Source organism: Lactuca sativa, chromosome 4, assembly GCF_002870075.4.
Source record: "Lactuca sativa cultivar Salinas chromosome 4, Lsat_Salinas_v11, whole genome shotgun sequence".
NCBI classification, from domain to species: Eukaryota; Viridiplantae; Streptophyta; class Magnoliopsida; order Asterales; family Asteraceae; genus Lactuca; species Lactuca sativa.
In genome coordinates, this window is record NC_056626.2 from 362047041 (window position 1) to 362069041 (window position 22001).

A 22001-nucleotide genomic window follows, 5' to 3' on the forward strand; every position below is an offset into this window, starting at 1 on the left:
CATTGCTTTGATCCAATTAGGATCATAGGAAGCCTCAGAATAAGTTTTAGGTTTAGAAGTTTTATTAAGGTGAGACATAAAGCATCTACTCTCATTAGTTAAAAAAAGAATAATTTACATACCTTTCTAAACCATATTTATGAGAACTTTCAACAACAAAGTCATTAAATCTAGTTGGTAAATGAACATTCCTACTAGATCGTATGACTCCTAACGAGTGTCTATCAGAAGGATTATTTGGTTCCAAATTACTATCCTCAGCCATAGTAGGTGAAGCAGGAGCATCCACATTAATCTGAGGCACAAGTGCCTCACACTCTAGTTCCTGACGTCACTAGAGGGGGTCTCAGCCAGATTGTGAACTGCTCCAACACCATCAGATTGAAGGCTTACTCCTAAATCACCTATACTAATGTTTTCTTGAAGAGAGCTAGATATTAAAGGCTCATCACAGGAAAATGGGTCACTTAGGTCAACTGAAAAACTATATTTATCACCAACTGAAGACTTAAGCTTGAATTGAAACACCGATTCATAAAATTTTACATCCCTGGAAACAAAAACAAAATTTGAATCAAGACTTAAAACTTTGTAACCTGTTTGTTCAGAAGAATATCCAAAAAAACACATTTTCTGCACGTTCATAAAATTTATCCAAATTGTTCAGTTTTGTTGCAAAACAAAAGACACCCAAAAACACGAAGTTTATCAAAACAACGAAAAGATTTATACACAAGTTCATAAGGAGAAGCTCCATTTAAAACTAAAGTGGGTGTTCTATTGATTAAAAAACCTGAAGTTAAAACAAAACCACCGCAAAACCTTAATGACAATCCAGAGTGAAACATTAAAGACCTTGCAACATTCAAAATACGTCTATATTTTATTTCCACAACCCCATTTTCTTGAGGTGTGTGAACACATGAAGTCTGATGAATAACACCCCTACTTTACAAAAAATGACTTCAAAAATTCAGTACCATTATCAGACCTTACCCTTTTAATTTTTACTTCAAATTGATTGAACAAAATATTAAAGAAGGTAGTAACACAATTAAAAACTTCACTTTTAGATTTTAACAAATAATCCCAAGTTACCCTAGCGAAATCATCCACTATAGTAAGAAAGAACCTAAATCCTTCTGAAGTGATCACCCTATAAGGACCCCACACATCTAGATGAATTAGTTCACCTAAGCAAGAAGAGACATGTTGACTAGATGAAAAAGAATTCCTTGTTTGTTTAGCCTTGTGGCATATTTCACAAGGGGGGTAAGGATTCATTACCAAAGTTAAGTTTTGTTTTTAAAGAGTTTAGGGCTTGATCAGATGGATGACTAAGTCTACTATGCCATGTTAACTTAGAAACATAACACACAACAAAGTTAGAACTAAAAGATTTACCTGAATGTACACTATCAACATAATAGAGACCTCCATATTCACTACCATTCCCCACCATCTCCTTTGATTGTAAAACCCTGAATTTTGAAACTGTGTTCATTAAACACAACCTCACACTTACTATCTTTACAAACTTTATAAACAGATAACAAATTAACATTCAATTCATGAACAACAAAAACATCAAAAAGAGTTAAGGAATTAGAAATAGGCACATTTCCAATTTTTTCAATTTTAGCACTAGTCCCATTAGGATGACTAACAAGAAGATTAAGTTTGGATACATCCACAATATCATACAAGAGAGATTCAGAAGCTATCATATGTTGATTAGCTTCTGAATCAACAATCCATTTATTACAATTAAAAGTTGAGTTACAAGCATTGAGTAAACAAGTACCTGCCATATTAGCATTGACAGATGCTTCTGTAACATCCATAACTGTTACGCCAAATTTAAACTTTTTCAATCATAAATAAAAACCAAATAGCATTGTTTACAAAATGTTTTCAAATCATTTTCCATCAGAGTGTCCCAAAAATCATAACATAAGGATGAGGAGCGGTACGGTCACGCCTTCGCCTTTCCATGATCTCCTGAAGTACCTGAAGCAATAAACTGAAAACTATAAGCCCGAGGGCTTAGTGAGCTACCCCCAAAATACCAATACCACACTAACAATACCATATCAGGAATAATCAATCAATCAACATGCATACTGGGCCATCGGCCTGACTGGACTGCCCTATCGGGCCTATAGTCTGTCTGAATCTATCCCGAGCCTTCAGCATGACTGGTCCACCACGTGGGCCTACAGTCTTCCCGGACCGCTCATAGGGTATATTGGCCTTTAGCACAAAGCAGGACCGCCTCAACCCAACCACAAACAAATAACGATGTGCGCATACTATCATATACTGGCATATACAAACATCAAATATATCTATCTCACTGATCATCAATCATAGAATTCTACTGTAACTAGAGTACCAACCTAGCAGGTCACTAACATACCAATCCCTACGGATCATAAAAGCATAACATACTGTCTACCCTGATTCCGATCTAACAGATCATAACCACATGTGGCATACCATAACAATAACAATTAAAGGGTCAGCCTTGGTGCCGTAGACCCTATCGATACAGTGAGGATAACTCACCTCGCAGATGTCGACTCGAAAGGTAACTCCAACTCTCGGATCACTTGACACAGGCTCCACCACCTATTATCATAGTACAACATACTCATAAGTACTTAACCTTATAAGGTACTCCATAACCCACTAGTAAACCCCCTGGTCAAAGTCAAAGTCCTCAGTCAAGGTCAACAGTCCATGTTGACCTTAACTCGCCAAGTACCCTTGGCTACTCGCCGAGTTCCCTGAAGTACATTCCAGCTCGCCGAGTCATCGGAGTGACTCGTCGAGTTCCTTTGATTCTCAATCAAACTTTAAGGCCACCAGTCGAGTTCCCTCCTTGCAACTCGACGGATACACACTCATACATATCCAAGAGATAACTCATCCGACTCACCGAGTTGTTCTTCAACTCGTCGAGTTTATGGCAATCTTCATCGGACTCGCCGAGTTGTTCATCCAACTCATCGAGTTCACGGTCATCTTCATGTGAATCGCCGAGTCCATCCAGTCCTTTTTCCATACAGACTTATTATGAGCCATGCAGCGGCTCCAAATCCCAGATCCAAGCTTCTAGGGCATGCTTATCACATAAAGTTGCAAACTTTACGTGCATGCATGGCTATAAAGGCTCTAAATGCCAAATCTAAGTTCTTAATGGGGCTTCATGCCCAAGAGGGACCTCAATCACAACCAAAACTGTGACTTTATACTTCTAAAATCAAAGGAGGGTCCAGATCTGAAGTTACAACTTCAGATCTAGCCCATAGCTCATCATACCAACTTGAAAATCCATAAAAAGCCCTAGAAACTCAACAAAAGGGAAAAAGGGAAGTAATGATGGCACTTTGATACCTCCAAAGGATGCTAGCTGAGGTAAATCCTGCTTCCCACGCCTTCCTTGCTTCAGTTCCTTTGCACTCCTAGCTTTCTTCCTCCAAAATTCTCTTTCTAAGCTTCAAACACCACACAAAGGCACTCACACATGTATTTAGGGTTTTAAGGGGCTCTCAAAGACTGCAAAGAGGCCAAAGGAGGCTAAGGCTCCTTTAAATAGAGATGCAAACCCCGGGATTTAGGGTTTTATCTGCCAACTCCTACTCGCCGAGTCCCAATATGGACTCGTCGAGTAGGTCACTTAACTTACAATCTCATCCAGCTGCTACTCGACGAGTAGGTCAACCAACTCGTCGAGTAGAGCTTAACCCCAATAAATCTTATTTAAGCAATACCTGAGAATCGGGGCGTTACAGCTTCCTCATTGCCTTGTTTTTCACCAATCAGATTAAGAAACTTGACACACTGGTCCTTAGTAAGTTGATAAAACTCAGATTCTCCAGATTCAGATGATCCAAAAGCAACAACAGATGAATTAGCATTGAAGTTTTTCATTTGATTGTTTTGATTTACTTCATTTCTAGGTTTAAAGTCTTTAGTATACCCAATTATTTTATAACACTTTTCAATAGTATGCCCTTTTAAACCAAAATTCTTACATTATACAACCTGAACCTTGCTTTTATTACCAGAGTTACCAGAAGAGAATCTATTATTAAATTTACTATTAAAAGCATTGGGTTGACTCTTGGAAACAGGTTGAGATTCATTAGGTAGAGAACCATTTCTTTGAAGATATTATTCACAAGATATTATAGAAAAAGCAGTTTGACATTAGGAAGAGGATCCATGAGAATTATATGACTTTTAACCTGTTTATACGACTCATCTAGACCACTAAGAAATTGCCTGAGTTTCATCAGTTTAGCATGATCATTAAGTTTAACAGCAGCCTCATAGGTACACTCTGTAAGACTAGTTAAACCATCAAATTCATTCCATAAAGCATCAAGCTTATTAAAGTAATTAGAAACAGAAACACAATTTTGTTTTACAGAATTAATTCGTTGATGTACATTAAAAACAACTGACTCGTTAGCTTTATTGTATGTTTCAAACAAGTTGTCCCAAATTGCTTGAGAATTACCAGAATATGCATGATTGGCATAAATAGAGTAATTGATGGAAGACAACAACCAAGAACAAACTATAGCATTAGCCCTTTCCCACTTATACACATTGCTAGTTTCAACATATTCCTTTTTAAATGTACCATGAACAAACCCTAATTTGTGTCTAGCTTTAAGGTCCTTAGACATAGAACTCCTCCATATACGAAAATTCTCATTACCAGTTAGTTTAACAGTAACAATGGTTGTTGTAGCATTATCAGAAGGATGGACGTAGAGAGGATCATCAAAATTAATTACATTATCCTTTCCACTTCCTCTGGAGGATCATTAGGACCAGCCATAGAAACAGGAAAGAACTATAAACTACAAATAAAACTCTCAGAACAAAGGAACAAAAAAAACAAATCAAACAACTATATTGATGTCCAGATGGTCGCCACGTTTGTTAGGGCCCAAGACAACAAATATAGAGTCAAGAAACAAATCAACATGAACAGATACGAAATTAGAGATTCAAAGGTAACAAGAAAAGCACATAAAAAATAACTTGTGTACTTAAGACGCCAGGATCTCCCACTTCTAAACTGAGAAAAAGTGGAGAAGGGAACGAGAGACGCTCACAGAGGTCCAAAAGATCTGATAAACACAAAAAGCAAGATCTAACACGATCATCTTCAATTATCAATAAAAAAGAACAAATAGAAGAGGAACATAGACCAACGAGCACAGACCCGTATGAAACCTTCAACCTTCAATAGATCATCGTCGATCACAACCAAAGCCACATCGTAGCTTTGATACCATGTAACAAAGTATGAACTCAAGAACTCAACATATTTCCAACACCAACATTTCATTCACTATGAAACAATCGGTTTTCATCATACAACTACAAACAAAATATTTCACTACAATCACACTCAAACTTTCAGATGATTACAAGGAATCAAAAACTTCATTGAAATGAGTTTATACAGAAACCCTAATATGAAAACCCTCTTCAGAAGACGAAGTGAAGAAACGAGAGAATATCAATTGGAAAAGCCTTGAGTTATGACTGAAATGAACTTCACCTGCACATTAAATACCTGGGGCAAGATATAACCCATGGATAGTCCATGGATTGGGTTCGGGTTAACAACTTGTGACCATTCTTTATCTGCATACATAATCACACACATGCAACCCCTACAAGTAATATAATTGTAACGACCCAATTTTCAAGTTAAAAAATTTCATTTTTAATTAAACACTTCGCAAAACGTTTGAAAATAAACAACATTCGATCATATCATTTCATAAAACATATTACGTTTCTGAAAACCAAAACATGAAATCAACCATAGTGTCAGAGTACAATCTCAGAATAATCTCATAGTGCGGAAAACGAGATGTGTGTATTATGTGCCGCTACCGTGCCAGCTCCTTCCCCTTCGCTGAAGGGGTACCTAAAACCAAAACCATAAACTGTAAGCACGAAGCTTAGTGAGTTCCCCCACTGTACCACATACCATATAACCACATAACATACATATATTGTCAGGCATATCTGGGTGCCTGACCTAACCCTTCGGTCCTCTCGACCGGATACTAACTAGCATATCTGGGTGCTGGCCTCCCCTTCGGTCCTCTCGATCTGATACTGACTAGCATATCTGGGTGCTGGTCTCCCTTTCGGTCCTCTCGACCGGATGCTGGGGACTATTTCACCCCTACTACTACCACATAACACATATCATATAATCTTTCTAGCATGGCTGGGCATGACTGCCCCTTCAGCCCTATCGACCGGTAATCTGGGGACTATCTCCCCTACTGTCACTAGCACATAGCATCATTTCATACTAGCACATAAACATATCACAGGTAGTAGCAACCCTAGATGAATATCACAGACACAATCAACTAATCATACAACTCCTACTGGTGGGCCGGCATTGTGGCCGTACACCCACTGCTACTAGAAGGTAACTCACCTCGAAAAGTAGCTGCTGAAAGCCTGCTTGCTAAGCACCTGACTGCTGAACCGGTAATCCTACGGCTATAAATCATAAACATAGGTTAGCCACTCCTAAATACCCTTTGGTCAAATGACTGACCCACCCCTGGTCCAAGGTCAACTCCTTCGTCAAAGTCAACTTTCAATTGACTGGACTCGTCGAGTCATGGCACAGACTCGCCGAGTCCTTCTCCTACTAACCCAATCCTACTCATCAAGTCCCTCTTCCCACTCACTGAGTCACCCTTAACTCACTACTTGGGACGATTGGACCGACTCGCGATCCGAATCGCCGAGTCCGAGAACAACTCGCCGAGTCCCACGAGCAGATCTCCTACTCGCTTCCAAATCCTCACCAGAGCATCCTTTATGAGGATTTGGGTTTCTGGGACTAATGCTACACTTTAAATTGCTAATTCCACGTGTAGATATGAAGGGTTGGACCTTCAACACTTAAACCCTTCTTACTCAGTAACAGTTCATATGACTCGCCGAGTTTCTAGAACAACTCGTCGAGTTCCAGGAAATCTTCATAGGACTCGCCGAGTTGTTCATCCAACTCGCCGAGTCTAAGACCATCTTCATAGAACTCACCGAGTTCCACTTTGGGACTCGTCGAGTCCCTACAACCCATTTCCCATACAGACCAAATCTGAGACATGCAACACTTCCAAACCATAGATCTATGTTCCTAGGGCATGCTTATCACGTAAAGTTGCAAACTTTACGTGCATGCATGGCCCTATAAGCTCAAAAATGCAAATCCAAGCTCTTTATGAGGTCATACACTCAATAGGGACCTCAATCACTTCAACCGTAGAGATTTTATACTTCTAAGATGCCCATAAGGTCCAGATCTGAAGTCCTTTCGGATCATAGAGCACAAACACATGGAGTTTGAGGTTTTTGGGCTTGAAAACCACCAATTTGGGACAAAAAGGGGATCTAATGAACTAGTGATCAAGGTAAGAACTTTTCACCTGAATGGAAGCCTCTTGCAAGGTAGATGTCGGATCTACTTCCCCTCCTTGCACTCTTCCACCTCCTACTTCTTCTCTTAAGCTTCAAACTTCCTTCACAAGGCCAAAATCACTCATAAGGACAAAAAGGGGGGCTAGGGTTTCGCTCTACAGCTCTCTGGAAGTTTTAGGGACAAGGGAGGCCGAGTTAGAGTGTTTAAATAGGGTGCAAACACCCGAGTTAGGGTTTTTGCCCAAACAGGGCCTACTCGTCGAGTCCAGGAACCGACTCGCCGAGTCCAAAGGTTAGACCCCGCATCTCATCCCGCTTCTACTCGGCGAGTTGCTCCTTCAACTCTCCGAGTCCAAGGCAAAATGCATTATTTAAGAAATATCAATTACAAGGAATATGTACCAGGAACCAGGTGCTACAAATCTCCCCCACTTATTTTAGACTTCGTCCTCGAAGTCTGCTGCTCGTCCCTGAAACAACTCGGGGTAGTGCTCCATCATCTCTTCCACCGGCTCCCAAGTCCACTCCGATCCCTTCCGGTGCTGCCATTGCACCTTCCCGAGTTCCACTCTCTTGTTCCTCAAATCCTTCGACTTCCGGTCGAGGATTGCTACTGGCTTCTCAATGTAATTTAAACTGTCGTCGACCTGAATATCCTCCAAAGGCACCACAGCTGAGTCATCCACCAGACACTTCCGCAACTGAGAGACGTGGAAAGTGCTATGGATCTGGCTAAGTTCGGTTGGCAGATCCAACCTATACGCCACCTTGCCCACCCGGGCTACAACCCTGAATGGCCCGATGTACCTTGGGCCCAACTTTCCTCGCTTTCTGAATCGGATGACGCCTTTCCAAAGCGACACCTTTAGAAGAACCATATCCCCGACTTGGAATTCTAAGTCTGAACGGAGCTTGTCGGCATAACTTTTCTGCCGACTCTGTATAGTCTGAAGCCTGCTCCGAACTTGCTGAATCTTCTCGGTTATCCTGAGCACCACTTCGGTGCTCCCCATGACCCTCTGGCCAACTTCACCCCAACATATCGGGGTCCTGCATCTCCGCCCGTACAACATCTCAAAAGGAGGACGGTCAATACTCGCGTGGTAGCTGTTGTTGTATGAGAACTCAGCTAGAGGAAGAGAGGTATCCTAACTACCACCGAAGTCCAGCACGCATGCCCGCAACATATCCTCAAGAGTCTGGATGGTCCGCTCACTCTGACCATCTGTCTGCGGATGAAAGGCAGTGCTAAAATGCAGACGAGTGCCCAACTCGTCATGAAAATTCCTCCAAAAGTTGGAAGTAAAACGCACATCCCTATCTGAAATCGCTGATACTGGCACCCCGTTCCGGGCCACTATCTCCCTGATATAGATGTCGGCCAACTTTTCGGCTGAGATGCTCTCCTGAATTGGAATAAAATGGGAGCTCTTGGTCAATCGATCCACGATGACCCATATTGAATCCACTCCTCGCACGGTCCTGGGAAGCTTTGTGATAAAATCCATCGTAATACCTTCCCACTTCCGCAACGGGATATCCAACGGCTGCATCTTGCCGTGCGGTCTCTGATGCTCGGCATTGACCTTCCTGCAGGTCAAACACCGCTCAACGTACCAAGCTACATCCCGCTTCATGCAGGGCCCCTAATAGTCTAGACAAAGATCCCTATACATCTCCGTTGCCTCGGGATGAATGGATAATCGGGATTTGTGCGCCTCTTCCATCAAGACCTGGCGCACGCCTCCGTGATATGGCACGCACACACTATGGTGTAGTGTCAATAATCCTTGGCTATCATAATCGAAGGAGCTAACTTGACCCACTATTCGCTCACTCTTCCGATGTTCCTCCTTCATAGCCTCCTGCTGAGCTTCCCGAATCTGCTCTAATAGGGGAGTCACCACTGTCATCCTCATGCATACGCCTCTGATCGGCGCTGCCTTGAGACTAAGCGCATCGGCCACCACATTGGCCTTCCCTGGGTGATAAAGGATCTCGCAATCATAATCCTTCACCACGTCCAACCACCGGCGCTGTCTCATGTTCATATTCGGCTGATCCATGAGGTACCTCAAACTCTTGTGGTCCGTGTAAATGGTACACCAAACCCCGTAGAGGTAATGTCGCCAAATCTTGAGGGCGAAGACCACCGCCCCCAACTCTAAATCGTGCGTCGGGTAGTTCGACTCATGAGGCTTCAGCTGCTTCGAAGTGTAGGCAATGACATGCCCTCTCTGCATCAGTACCGCGCCCAACCCCGGAATGGACGCGTCACAATATACCACAAAATCCTCTATGCCCTCTGGCAGGGTGAAGATTGGCACCTCGCAAAATCTCTGTCTTAGAACCTCAAAGGCTGTCTGTTGCTCAGGCCCCCATCGAAAGACCACGACTTTCTTAGTCAACCGTGTCAGGGGTACGACTATCTTGGAGAAATCCTGGATGAATCTCCGATAGTAGCCCGCTAATCCCAAGAAACTCCGAATCTCAAATGGAGACTTCGGAACCTCCCATCTCATCACAGCCTCTATCTTGGTCGGGTTGACCAGTATACCGTTCTGGTTGACAAGGTGCCCAAGGAATTGCACCTCGTGTAACCAAAACTCGCACTTGTAGAACTTAGTGTACAAGCTCTCCCTCCTCAGGGTCTCTAAAACCTCTCTCAAATGCTCATCGTGCTCCTACTGCGTCTTGGAATAAACCAAGATGTCATCAATGAAAACTATCACAGACTGATCCAGCATCGGTCTGAACACGCGGTTCTTGAGGTCCATGAACGCGGCAGGGGCATTGGTGAGCCCAAACGACATCACCACGAACTTATAATGGCCATAGCGCGTCCGAAACGCGGTCTTCTGCACATCCTCCTCTCTAACCCTCATCTGATGATAACCCGAACGCATATCGATCTTGGAGAACCAAGATGCTCCCTGTAACTGGTCAAAGAGATCATCAATCCTCGGGAGTGGGTAACGGCTCTTCACCATTACCTTGTTCAGCTCCCGATAATTTATACACATCCGATGCGACCCGTCCTTCTTTTTCACAAACAGAATCGGGGCTCACCAGGGTGAACTGCGCAGTCTAATGAATCCCTAATCTAACAGCTCCTGCAGCTGCGTAGACAACTCTTGCATCTCAGGAGGAGCCAACCGGTACGGTGCCTTGGCTATCGGAGCCACACCAGGGACTAGGTCGATCCTGAACTTTACCTATCGCTCCGGAGGTATTCCAGGAAGCTCCTCCGGGAACACATCAGCGTAGTCTCGCACCACTGGAACCTCGCTCACCGTCGCCTTACCTGCCTCCCGGGTATCCATAACATTTGCGACATATCCCGCGCAACCCTGCTGAAGGTAGCACCTAGCTCTCGCTGCTGAACATACTATGGGTCCACGCTGTGTCCTCTCACCGTGGATCACCAACTCTCCCCCACTTGGGGTCCTGATCCGCACCAGCTATTGTGCGCAATCTATCACCGCCCCATTAGGGCTCAACCAATCCATGCCTATAATCACCTTGTTCCCACGCAACGGAATGGGAACCAAATCCACCAAGTAGCGCTCCTCAAACAACCTTAGAACACAATCTCTGAACACTGCTGATACTCACACCGATCGATCATCGACAATCTCTACTTCTAAAGGTCAATCCAACATGCCCGAAGACTCAAGAAACCTCTTGCTAAGCGCAAGAGAAACAAACGATCGGGTGGCACCCGAGTCAAACAACACTTGAACTGGGATACCGTTCACATGGAATGATCCTAATGCATATACACAGAGCACATATCAATATCATAACATCATATAAATAAAATAGAGGGAAAGAATCATACCCGTCACCACATCGGGTGCGACGCATGCCTCCTCGGTAGTCAGTTGAAATGCCCGACTCCTCACCACTGGAGCCTCTGCCTTGCCCTGCCGGCCATCAGTAATCCGCAGGGTCGCTGGAGCTGGCGCCTTCATGGGCGATGTTGCTGTCAACTGGGGGCAGTTGTCCTTCTTGTGGCCCCTCTGGTTGCAATGGAAACATAGCAACTCAGATGTATGTATCACAGGTGCAAGGGCGGTACAATCCCTGCTGAAGTGCCCTGACTTGCCGCACTTATAGCAGCCTGACGATCCCAACTTGCACGCTCCCTCGTGCGTCTTGCCGCATTTCCTGCAGCGGCCTCGCCCCTATTGGCCTTTCGGCCCCGCATCTGGTCCCTTGGGCTTCTTCCCCGAAGCCCCCGTAACATGCCCCTCCTCTACCTTCCTCTTCCGGATGTGCTCCAGATCTATCTCCCTCTCCCTTGCCCTGGCAATCATAGAGTCTAGGGTAGGGCAAGCTGAAAAACTAACATGCTCCCGAATATCAGCTCACAACATATCATGATAGCGGGTCCTCCTCATATCGTCATCACCTGCGTACTGGGGCACCAACAACGCCCTCTCCCGGAACTTGGCGGTGATCTCCGCCACAGTCTCCGTCGTCTACCTCATATCTAAGAACTCCCTGGCCAGCTGTTGAAGCTCGATAGCCGACACAAACTCTGCCTTGAAGCTGGTCACAAAGTCCGACCAGGTCATAGCCTCAACAGCCGAGGCTCCTAATGATTCACTGACGGACTCCCACCAATCTCTAGCTCGGTCTCTCAAACATCCTACTGCAAATCTCACCTTCGACCCCTTAGGGTAGAAGCTAGTCAACTGTGTAGACTCAATGTCTGCAATCCATCGTCTGGCAGCTATGGGGTCCTTCGCCCCGTGAAAATCCGGCACACCACTACCTCCGAAGTCCTTAAAGGACAGTGTGCGAGATCCTGACTGGCCAGATGCCATGTCACTCCTGAACGCCCTGAGGCTGTCCTCCATCAGCTCAACTATCCCTTCCTTGATCGACCCGAAAATGATGGGGGCCGACTCAAGGATGCCTCTGGTGATCTCTGACGTGATGAACTCGCATAGCCTCTCATCTACTGGCTCGGAACCTAATCCCAAACCCGATCCCTCTCCAGAACTGCCACCTGTTGGCCTCTAACGTAGTACCACCATTCTGCAATACACAGATGCAACCATTAGTGATACTGATACCTCTAAAGGGATCACATCTATTACAAGTTCCCTGGTCTTGTCTCAGCCTTCCTTAATTTGGGTACGGATCCTCTGCTTTCAGTAGTACGGGCCCATAGTACCTTCCACATTTATCCGTACCTTTCTCAAGGACAGCCTTGACTCCACCCAAACCGGTCCTCAGCCGCTGAAGGCCTCCTTGTAATTCCAGTTAGTCATTACCTGAATACCATCACATGTGATGAGGCTCAGATAATCCTTCGAGTAACATACTCGTCCCTACAACGGTTAGACTCAAACAAGAGCTGCGCAATAGGGCCAATTCCAGTACTCTGAGATTATTCAACCCTGAGCACATGTAATGTGACGTATTCACCTAATGACTAACTTCCATCACGCAGAGTCCCACGTAGCACAAAGCAAGCAGCATTCGAATGGAGGAAAACTACTTAAGCAAATTTGTCCTCAAAATGAGAAGCTAAACTAGCATATAATGCTAAGCTCATACTACCAGGCATAACCAAATTAGGCTATCCTACCAATGTCTACCCAATACTAGCATGCAATTCTCATAAGCTGAAGCACATAAAGCACGCACGTAAGGCATCACTCCTAGATCCTTAGTCCTATTCTAGCATGCTGTTCTACTGAAATTGTTAAACATAACATAAACTTGTATGGGTACTTTGGGGAATACTTACTTGAGCTTGGCCGGTCGCGCACATCACACACTTTGTTCCTTCTTAAAACTCTTTGCTTAACCTTTTAGAAAACTTTTTCCTTTTCGAAATCCTTTAATCCCATGATTTGAGTCCAGACACCCCCGAAGGAGTGTCCGAATCCCTCAAACCAAGGCTCTGATACCAACTTGTAACGACCAAATTTTCAAGTCCAAAATTTTCATTTTTAATTAAACACTTCGCAAAACGTTTGAAAATAAACAACATTCGATCATATCATTTCTTAAAACATATTACGTGTCTGAAAACCAAAACATGAAATCAACCATAGTGTCAGAGTACAATCCCAAAATAATCTCATAGTGCGGAAAACGAGATGTGTGTATGATGTGCCGCTACCGTGCCAGCTCCTTCCCCTTCGCTGAAGGGGTACCTGAAACCAAAACTATAAACTGTAAGCACGAAGCTTAGTAAGTTCCCCCACTGTACCACATACCATATAACCGCATAACATACATATATTGTCAAGCATATCTGGGTGCCCGACCTACCCCTTCGGTCCTTTCGACCGGATACTAACTAGCATATCTGGGTGCTGGCCTCCCCTTCGGTCCTCTCGACCGGATACTGACTAGCATATCTGGGTGCTGGTCTCCCTTTCGGTCCTCTCGACCGGATGCTAGGGACTATTTCACCCCCTACTACAACCACATAACACATATCACATAATCTATCTAGCATGGCTGGGCATGACTGCCCCTTCGGCACTATCGACCGGTAATCTGGGGACAATCTCCCCTACTGTCACTAGCACATAGCATCATATCATACTAGCACATAAACATATCACAGGTAGTAGCAACCTTAGATGAATATCACAAAGAAAATCATCTAATCATACAACTCCTACTGGTGGGCCGGCATTGTGGCCGTAGACCCACTGCTACTGGAATGTAACTCACCTCGAAAAGTAGCTGCTGAAAGCCTGCTTGCTAAGCGCCTGACTGCTGAACCGGTAATCCTCTGGCTATAAATCATAAACATAGGTTAGCCACTCCTAAATACCCTTAGGTCAAATGACTGACCCACCCCTGGTCCAAGGTCAACTCCTTGGTCAAAGTCAACTTTCAGTTGATTGGACTCGCCGAGACATGGCACAGACTCGCCGAGTCCTTCTCCTACTAACCCAGTCCTACTCGTCAAGTCCCTCTTCCCACTCACTGAGTCACCCTTAACTCACTACTTGGGACGAATGGACCGACTCGCGATCCGACTCGCCGAGTCCCACGAACAGATCTCCTACTCGCTTCCAAATCCTCACCAGAGCATCCTTTATGAGGATTTGGGTTTCTGGGACTAATGCTACACTTTAAATTGCTAATTCTGCGTGCAGATATGAAGGGTTGGACCTTCAACACTTAAACCCCTCTTACTCAGTAACAGTTCATATGATTCGCCGAGTTTCAAGAACAACTCGTCGAGTTCCAGGTAATCTTCATAGGACTCGCCGAGTTGTTCATCCAACTCACCGAGTTTAAGACCATCTTCATAGAACTCGCCGAGTCCCTACGACCCATTTCCCATACAGACCAAATCTGAGACATGCAACGCTTCCAAACCATAGATCTATGTTCCTAGGGCATGCTTATCACGTAAAGTTGCAAACTTTACATGCATGCATGGCCCTATAAGCTCAAAAAGGCAAACCCAAGCTCTTTATGAGGTCATACACTCAATAGGGACCTCAATCACTTCAACCACATAGACTTTATACTTCTAAGATGCCCATAAGGTCCAGATCTGAAGTCCTTTCGGATCATAGAGCACAAACACATGGAGTTTGAGGTTTTAGGGCTTGAAAACCACCAATTTGGGACAAAACGGGGATCTAATGAACTAGTGATCAAGGTAAGAACTTTTCTACCTGAATGGAAGCCTCGTGCAGGGTAGATGTCGGATATGCTTCCCCTCCTTGCACTCTTCCACCTCCTACTTCTTCTCTTAAGCTTCAAACTTCCTTCACAAGGCCAAAATCACTCACAAGGACAAAAAGGGGGCTAGGGTTTCGCTCTATAGCTCTCTGGAAGTGTTAGGGACAAGGGAGGACGAGTTAGAGTGTTTAAATACGATGCAAACACTCGGGTTAGGGTTTTTTCCCAAACAGGGCCTACTCGCCGAGTCCAAAGCTTAGACCCCGCGTCTCATCTTGCTTCTACTCGGCGAGTTGGTCCTTCAACTCGCCGAGTCCAAGGCAAAAATGCATTATTTAAGAAATATCAATTACAAGGAATACGTACCAGGAACCAGTTGCTACAATAACTTTACACTATATACCCTGCATCACAATCTAATTACACAAATGATAAGTTTGTAATTGTTTTAATACTTTTAACAAATATCATATACGGCTAACAAAATTTAAACACTTTTTAATAATTTATAATCAGTTATTATATTTTATAATTATTATAATTTAAAAAGAAAGATCAAATTGACCATATTACCGCTGAAGTTTAAAACCCTTTTTGGCATATAATGGATTGACTAAATTGACCCTAACCCTTCTTTGACGTACGTAGATAGATAAAGGAGATTAAGATCACATACACCAATGTTCAACAAGGAACCTACCTTTAGTTTCGTCTTCAGCATGTTTTACAAGTATCCAAGTATATATGAGTTTTACGGACCCACTGGACCAGAAGCTTCTCAAGCTCAAGCATTTACTTTTCTAGTTAGAGACCAATGTCTTGGAGCTAACGTCAGATTTGCTCAAGGTCCTACCGGTTTAGGTAAATATTTAATGTGTTCCCCGACTGGAGAAGTAGTTTTTGGAGGAGAAACTATGCGTTTTTAGGATTGCGTGCTCCTTGGTTAGAACCCCTAAGGGGTCCAAATGGGTTGGACTTAAGTCGGCTAAAAAAAGACATACAACCTTGGCAAGAACGTCATTCCGCAGAATATATGACCCATGCTCCTTTAGGTTCTTTAAATTCCGTGGGTGGCGTAGCTACCGAGATCAATGCAGTCAATTATGTCTCTCCTAGAAGTTGGTTAGCTACTTCTCATTTTGTTTTAGGATTCTTCTTCTTCGTAGGGCATTTGTGGCACGCGGGAAGAGCTCGTGCAAATGCAGCAAGATTTGAAAAAGGAACTGATCATGATTTTGAACCTGTTCTTTCCATGACCCATCTTAATTGAGACAGGAGATCAAAGACTTGAACTAGGAGTCACTTCAGTTCCTTCATACATATAGGGATCATGTCATAAAAAATATTCTTTCTTTTTCAACTCATTTATATTTAATCCATTTTTCTGGCTTGGCTACACGGGATAGCCGAGCCACTCCCCTTTCTTTATGATAATGAAACCATCCGATCAAAACCAATCCAACAAAGAAACAAATTTATTTAACAAGCAAAATATGAGAGAGAGAGAGAGAGGGATTCGAACCCTCGATAATAAACTATACCGGTTTTCAAGACCGGGACTTTCAACCACTCAGCCATCTCTCTGAAAGACAATTTTATTTTAGTCCTCCGAATAGAACATGAACATATGAGTGGATACCGCCACTATCAAAGATCTCGGGTGTGATGGTCAATCTATCTATCCCGATATATGGATAGATATATGATCCAGCATGCCCATTTGTAAAATAAAAAAACCAAATTCCATTCTATATTATGTTTTTTTTTATTTCCTTCTTTTCTTGCTCTATTAGTATCTATTTATCATTTCTTTTATAGAATCTTTTTCTAATGAAAACCTTATTTGATTGATCCTCACAAAATCAAAAAATTTTGCCAACAATCGGGTGGTTTTCATTTGAATTCTAAATTCTAATACCAAGTAAGACACAAGGAATCGAAGTTCTTTATTCGACTTATATTAATTCAATACACTATTGATTGCATAAATTCTTTTTCTACTTCTTCTTTATTTACAAGTCTATTGATTTTTATTTCTAAATTGTCCATGGGTAAGACTCTAATTGACATGTATGTGAGATGTGAGCTTTTGGATGGTGCTCGTAAAGTGTACGATGAAATGGCCAAAAGAAATGAAATTTTCAATGGACATTGTTCAATGCGATTTGTGATCAAAGGACGCAAATCTTGAAAAACAATGTTCAAGAGTCCATCAACCATGTGTTCTTTGAGTGTTCTGTAGGCGCTGACCAAGTTAGGAAATCTATTTTCAAGTGGCTAGATTTACCCTTTTCGTTGTTTCAGTCTTTTCTAGATGTCATTCACTTTGTTGAGGCTTATAAGGGATCGAGTTGGAGGAAGGAAGCTTTGAAGGTGATTATCTATGTGACGTTATGGGTGTTGTGGTGGTATTGAAACAATACAGTCTTCAATCCAAACTCATTTCGGAAGAGTACGATTTTAGACCGAATTGTTATCTATTTTCTTGATTGGTTAGCAAATAGGAACAATAAAGTTAGCATAAAGTGAAAACTCTTGAGTTAAAAATCCCACTATGAGTATATATCTCTGTAATTATTAGTTTGTTCCTCTAGCTCTTTGTGCTAGAGTGTGTTTTTATAAAATCATTTGAGCTGTTCTAAGAAAAAAGAGAAAAACAATGGATTAGAGCAAGTATATGATGAATCTACTTCTTATCTTTGTTTGTTATGCTTAATCTTCATCGACTGTTTTTATGTTCTTTTCTCGCTATTTTATGCGTTATCTTTGAATGTTTAAAACATCTCACATTCACATAAACTTGCAAGCATGTTGGCATATCTAACTGATACAGATATTGGATATTACCATATAAATGCTTGTGAACCCGAAGGACTACATTTAGATGTTGATTCGAAAACCATTGGTTGTCTGCGTGTATATCTAAGATTTCGTAATTATGGATTTTGAAACAACCCAAAAATACCACCTAAAAATTTCGATTTTTATTATAACAAAACCACGAGACTGAGTATCACATAATAAAACCATATGCTGCGTGTTTCGAAAACCATAATAAAATACTGTGAGAAAAACTATATCACAACTGTTATTCAAACATATCAAGAAAACTAAATCAACTCCCAGGACAAAACTGAAGTTGTGGTGTGTGCGATGCCATCATCCCGAGCTCTTCTCTTTGCTTGCGGAAGTACCTGAAACCAAAACTGAAACTGTAAGCACGAAGCTTAGTGAGCTCCTCCAAACTAGCACATACCATACAATACATATAAAGCACATATTGGGCCTTGCCCACTGCATCAGACCGAAGTCTGGAACTAGCTGCATCAGACCGAAGTCCGGAACTGACTGCGACCTTGTCCCCTGCATCGGACCAGAGTCCGGAACTAACTGCATAGGACCGAAGTCCGGAACTGACTGCATTGGACCGAAGTCTGGAACTAGCTGCATCGGACCGAAGTCTGGAACTGACTGGGACCTTGTCCCCTGCATTGGACCGAAGTCCGGAACTGGCTGATCATGGCATAGCATAACACATACCAACTATTATAATCACATATACTGCATACTGCATCGGAACAGAGTCCGAAACACATAACACAAACATGCTTGAATCACAAAGACATCAAGCACTCTAACTACTGCATCGGACCAAAGTCCGGGACTACTGCTAACTAATCGGGCCGGCATTGTGGCCGTAGACCCGTTCCTACTGAAAGGAGACTCACCTCGTGAACTGGTTGCTGTGTGAATGGCTCTGGAAGCTAACTGCTGCTGCTCCGGTATCTCCCCGGCTACAAGTCCATAAACACACTCAATCAAATGCTAAACACTGCACTGGGGTAAAATGACTCTTTTACCCTTGGTCAAAGACAACTTTCTCGGTCAAAGTCAACCCACAATTGACCTGACTCGCCGAGTTGGGCCGCCAACTCGCCGAGTCTCTAGTCTCACTTCTCAACCCTACTCGTGGCTACTCGTTGAGTATGGCATCGAATCGACGAGTACTCTCTCGATCCAAGAACTCAGACAATCTTCATCCGACTCGCCGAGTCATATGAACAACTCGACGAGTTGTTCTTGAGCTAAGAAGATTGCCTTGGACTTGCCGAGTTGTATGAACAACTCGTCGAGTCCCTCCATTACTGAGTCTGCTCTCCAACTCACTGAGTCCACTCTACTACTCACAGGCTTCCACTCGTCATCACTCAAAAAAGGGGAAAAACGGGACTCGCGACTTGACTCGCCGAGTCGTTCTTCCGACTCGCCGAGTCATAGCCATGCAGCTACTCTAAACTCGATTCTGCTTGAATCCAGCGGTTGAAACTTATAGATCTGGGCTTCCTTAACTCGATTAGCACGTAAAGATTCTATCTTTACGTGCCCAAAAGCGACCAAGAAGATAATAAGGCTCAAAAAGCATAATAAAGGCTAGATCTAGGGTTCTTATGCAAGGCATCTCCAAAAAGGCAACAGATCCGGGCTCTACAACTCCTAAATGAACAGATCTAGGGATATCTCATCCCATAAAGGCATCCATACAACTATAGGGCTTAGAAAATGCATCAAACTAGCCCTAGAAGAGTTCTAATGAAGATCTAAAGCATAAAACAGAAGGAATCCGAGAAATACCTCAATGAACTCTGATTTTTCCCTTGGATCTTTGCTCCACACCTCTTCTCTTTGCTCCTTTCTTCTTCTTCTTCTTCAAGCCTTCAAAATCCACACAAAAGCACTTAAAGCAAATAAGGGATGGATTAGGGTTTTCTCGCAGCTCTCTGAGGGTGAAGGAGGCGGGTTTGGGGCACAAAGCATTGCTTAAATAGTGAGCAGCCCGGGGATTTAGGGTTTCTTCCAGGCAGGCAGACTCGCCGAGTCCCGAATATGGACTCGCCGAGTCACCAACTAACATGTGCACGAAAACTCGACCCTACTCGACGAGTCAGGCCATAGACTCGCCGAGTCCCTCAATAAAACTTCTAAATAAAAGCCACGAAAACAACATACCAGAGACGGGGCGTTACAATTCTCCCCCACTTGTCTCAGACTTCGTCCTCGAAGTCTGCTGCGGCTGAATCTGCAAATAACTCCAGGTAGTGCTCTCTCATTTCTTCCTCAGCCTCCCACGTCCACTCATACCCCTTCCGGTGCTGCCACTGCACCTTCACTAACAGAATTGCCTTGTTTCTCAAGGTCTTTGTCTTCCGGTCCAGAATCGCGACCGGCCTCTCAATATAGTTCAGGCTGCTATCAACCTGAATATCCTCTAGGGAAACAACTGCTGACTCATCCACCAAACACTTCCTCAACTGAGACACATGGAAAGTGTTGTGGATCTGGCTAAGCTCAGCAGGAAGATCCAACCGAAACGCAACCCGACCCACTCGGGCCAAAACCCTGAAGGGACCAATGAACCTGGGGCCCAGCTTGCCCCTCTTCCGAAACCTGATGACACCCTTCCAGGGTGAGACCTTCAGGAGGACCATATCGCCACCCGGAATTCCAAGTCTGAACGCCTCCTGTCGGCGTAGCTCTTCTGCCGACTCTGCGCAGTCTGCAGTCTACTACGGACCTGCTGAATCAACTCGGTCGTCTTGAGCACCACCTCTGTGCTCCCAACGACTCGCTGACCGACCTCGCCCCCAACAAATCGGGGTCCTACACTTCCTCCCATAAAGCATCTCAAAGGGAGGTCGATTAATGCTCGCATGATAACTGTTGTTATACGAAAATTCCGCTAACGGAAGATACGTATCCCAACTGCCACCGAAGTCTAGAACACATGCCCTGAGCATGTCCTCGAGGGTCTGAATCGTCCTCTCGCTCTGCCCTTCCGTCTGAGGGTGGAAAGCGGTGCTGAAATGAAGACGAGTACCCATCTCGTCGTGAAACCGCTTCCAGAATCTGGATGTAAAACGGACATCTCGGTCTGACACCACCGATACCGGCACTCCATGACATGCCACGATCTCCCGCACATAGATATCGGCTAACTTTTCTGCCAATATACTCTCCTGAATCGGGATAAAATAAGCACTCTTCTTCAACCGATCCACTACTACCCATATCGAATCTACTCCTCGTGCGGTCCTGGGAAGCTTGGTGACAAAATCCATGGTGATGTCCTCCCATTTCCACACGGGAATGTCTAACGGCTGCATTTTGCCGTGAGGCCTCTGGTGCTCCGCCTTGACCTTCCTGCAGGTCAGGCACCTCTCAACATACCAAGCGACATCCCGCTTCATGCAGGGCCACCAATAATCGGGTCGAAGATCTCTATACATCTTCGTCGCCCCTGGATGGATAGAAAATCGAGACTTATGAGCCTCATCCATCAACACCTGCCGTACTCCTCCCCAGTACGGTACCCACACTCTCCCATGAAGTGTCAGCAATCCCCGACTGTCATAATCAAACGAAGCTACTCGGCCCACTATCCTTTCACACTTTTGCCTCTCCTCCTTGAGGCCCTCGACCTGAGCCTCCGTGATCCGTTCCAACAACGGAGTAATCACTGTCATCCTCAAACACAAATCTATGATAGGGGCTGCCGACACTTTGCGACTTAGGGCGTCGGCCACCACGTTGGCCTTCCCTGGATGGTAAAGGATCTCACAATCATAATCCTTCAGCACATCCAACCACCTCCTCTGTCTCATGTTCAGACTCGGCTGATCCATAAGGTACCTCAAACTCTTGTGATCCGTGTAGATAGTACAACGGACCCCATAAAGATAATGCCTCCAAATCTTGAGGGCAAACACGACCGCCCCCAGTTCTAAATCATGGGTAGGATAGTTAGCCTCGTGAGGCTTCAACTGCCTCGAGGCGTAAGCTATCAC

General features: G+C 44.0%; 1 non-coding gene and 1 pseudogene across 1 annotated transcript; one reads left to right on the top strand and one right to left on the bottom strand.

The window, feature by feature from the left end:
• Positions 1-15839: 15839 nt before the first annotated feature.
• Positions 15840-16429, top strand: LOC122197554 (photosystem II CP43 reaction center protein-like; annotated as a pseudogene).
• A 231-nt stretch (positions 16430-16660) lies between these two features.
• On the bottom strand, positions 16661-16743 carry TRNAS-UGA (transfer RNA serine (anticodon UGA)). Its single transcript has one exon. It is a non-coding gene; the product is annotated as a tRNA-Ser (tRNA).
• Between the last annotated feature and the right edge of the window lie 5258 nt (positions 16744-22001).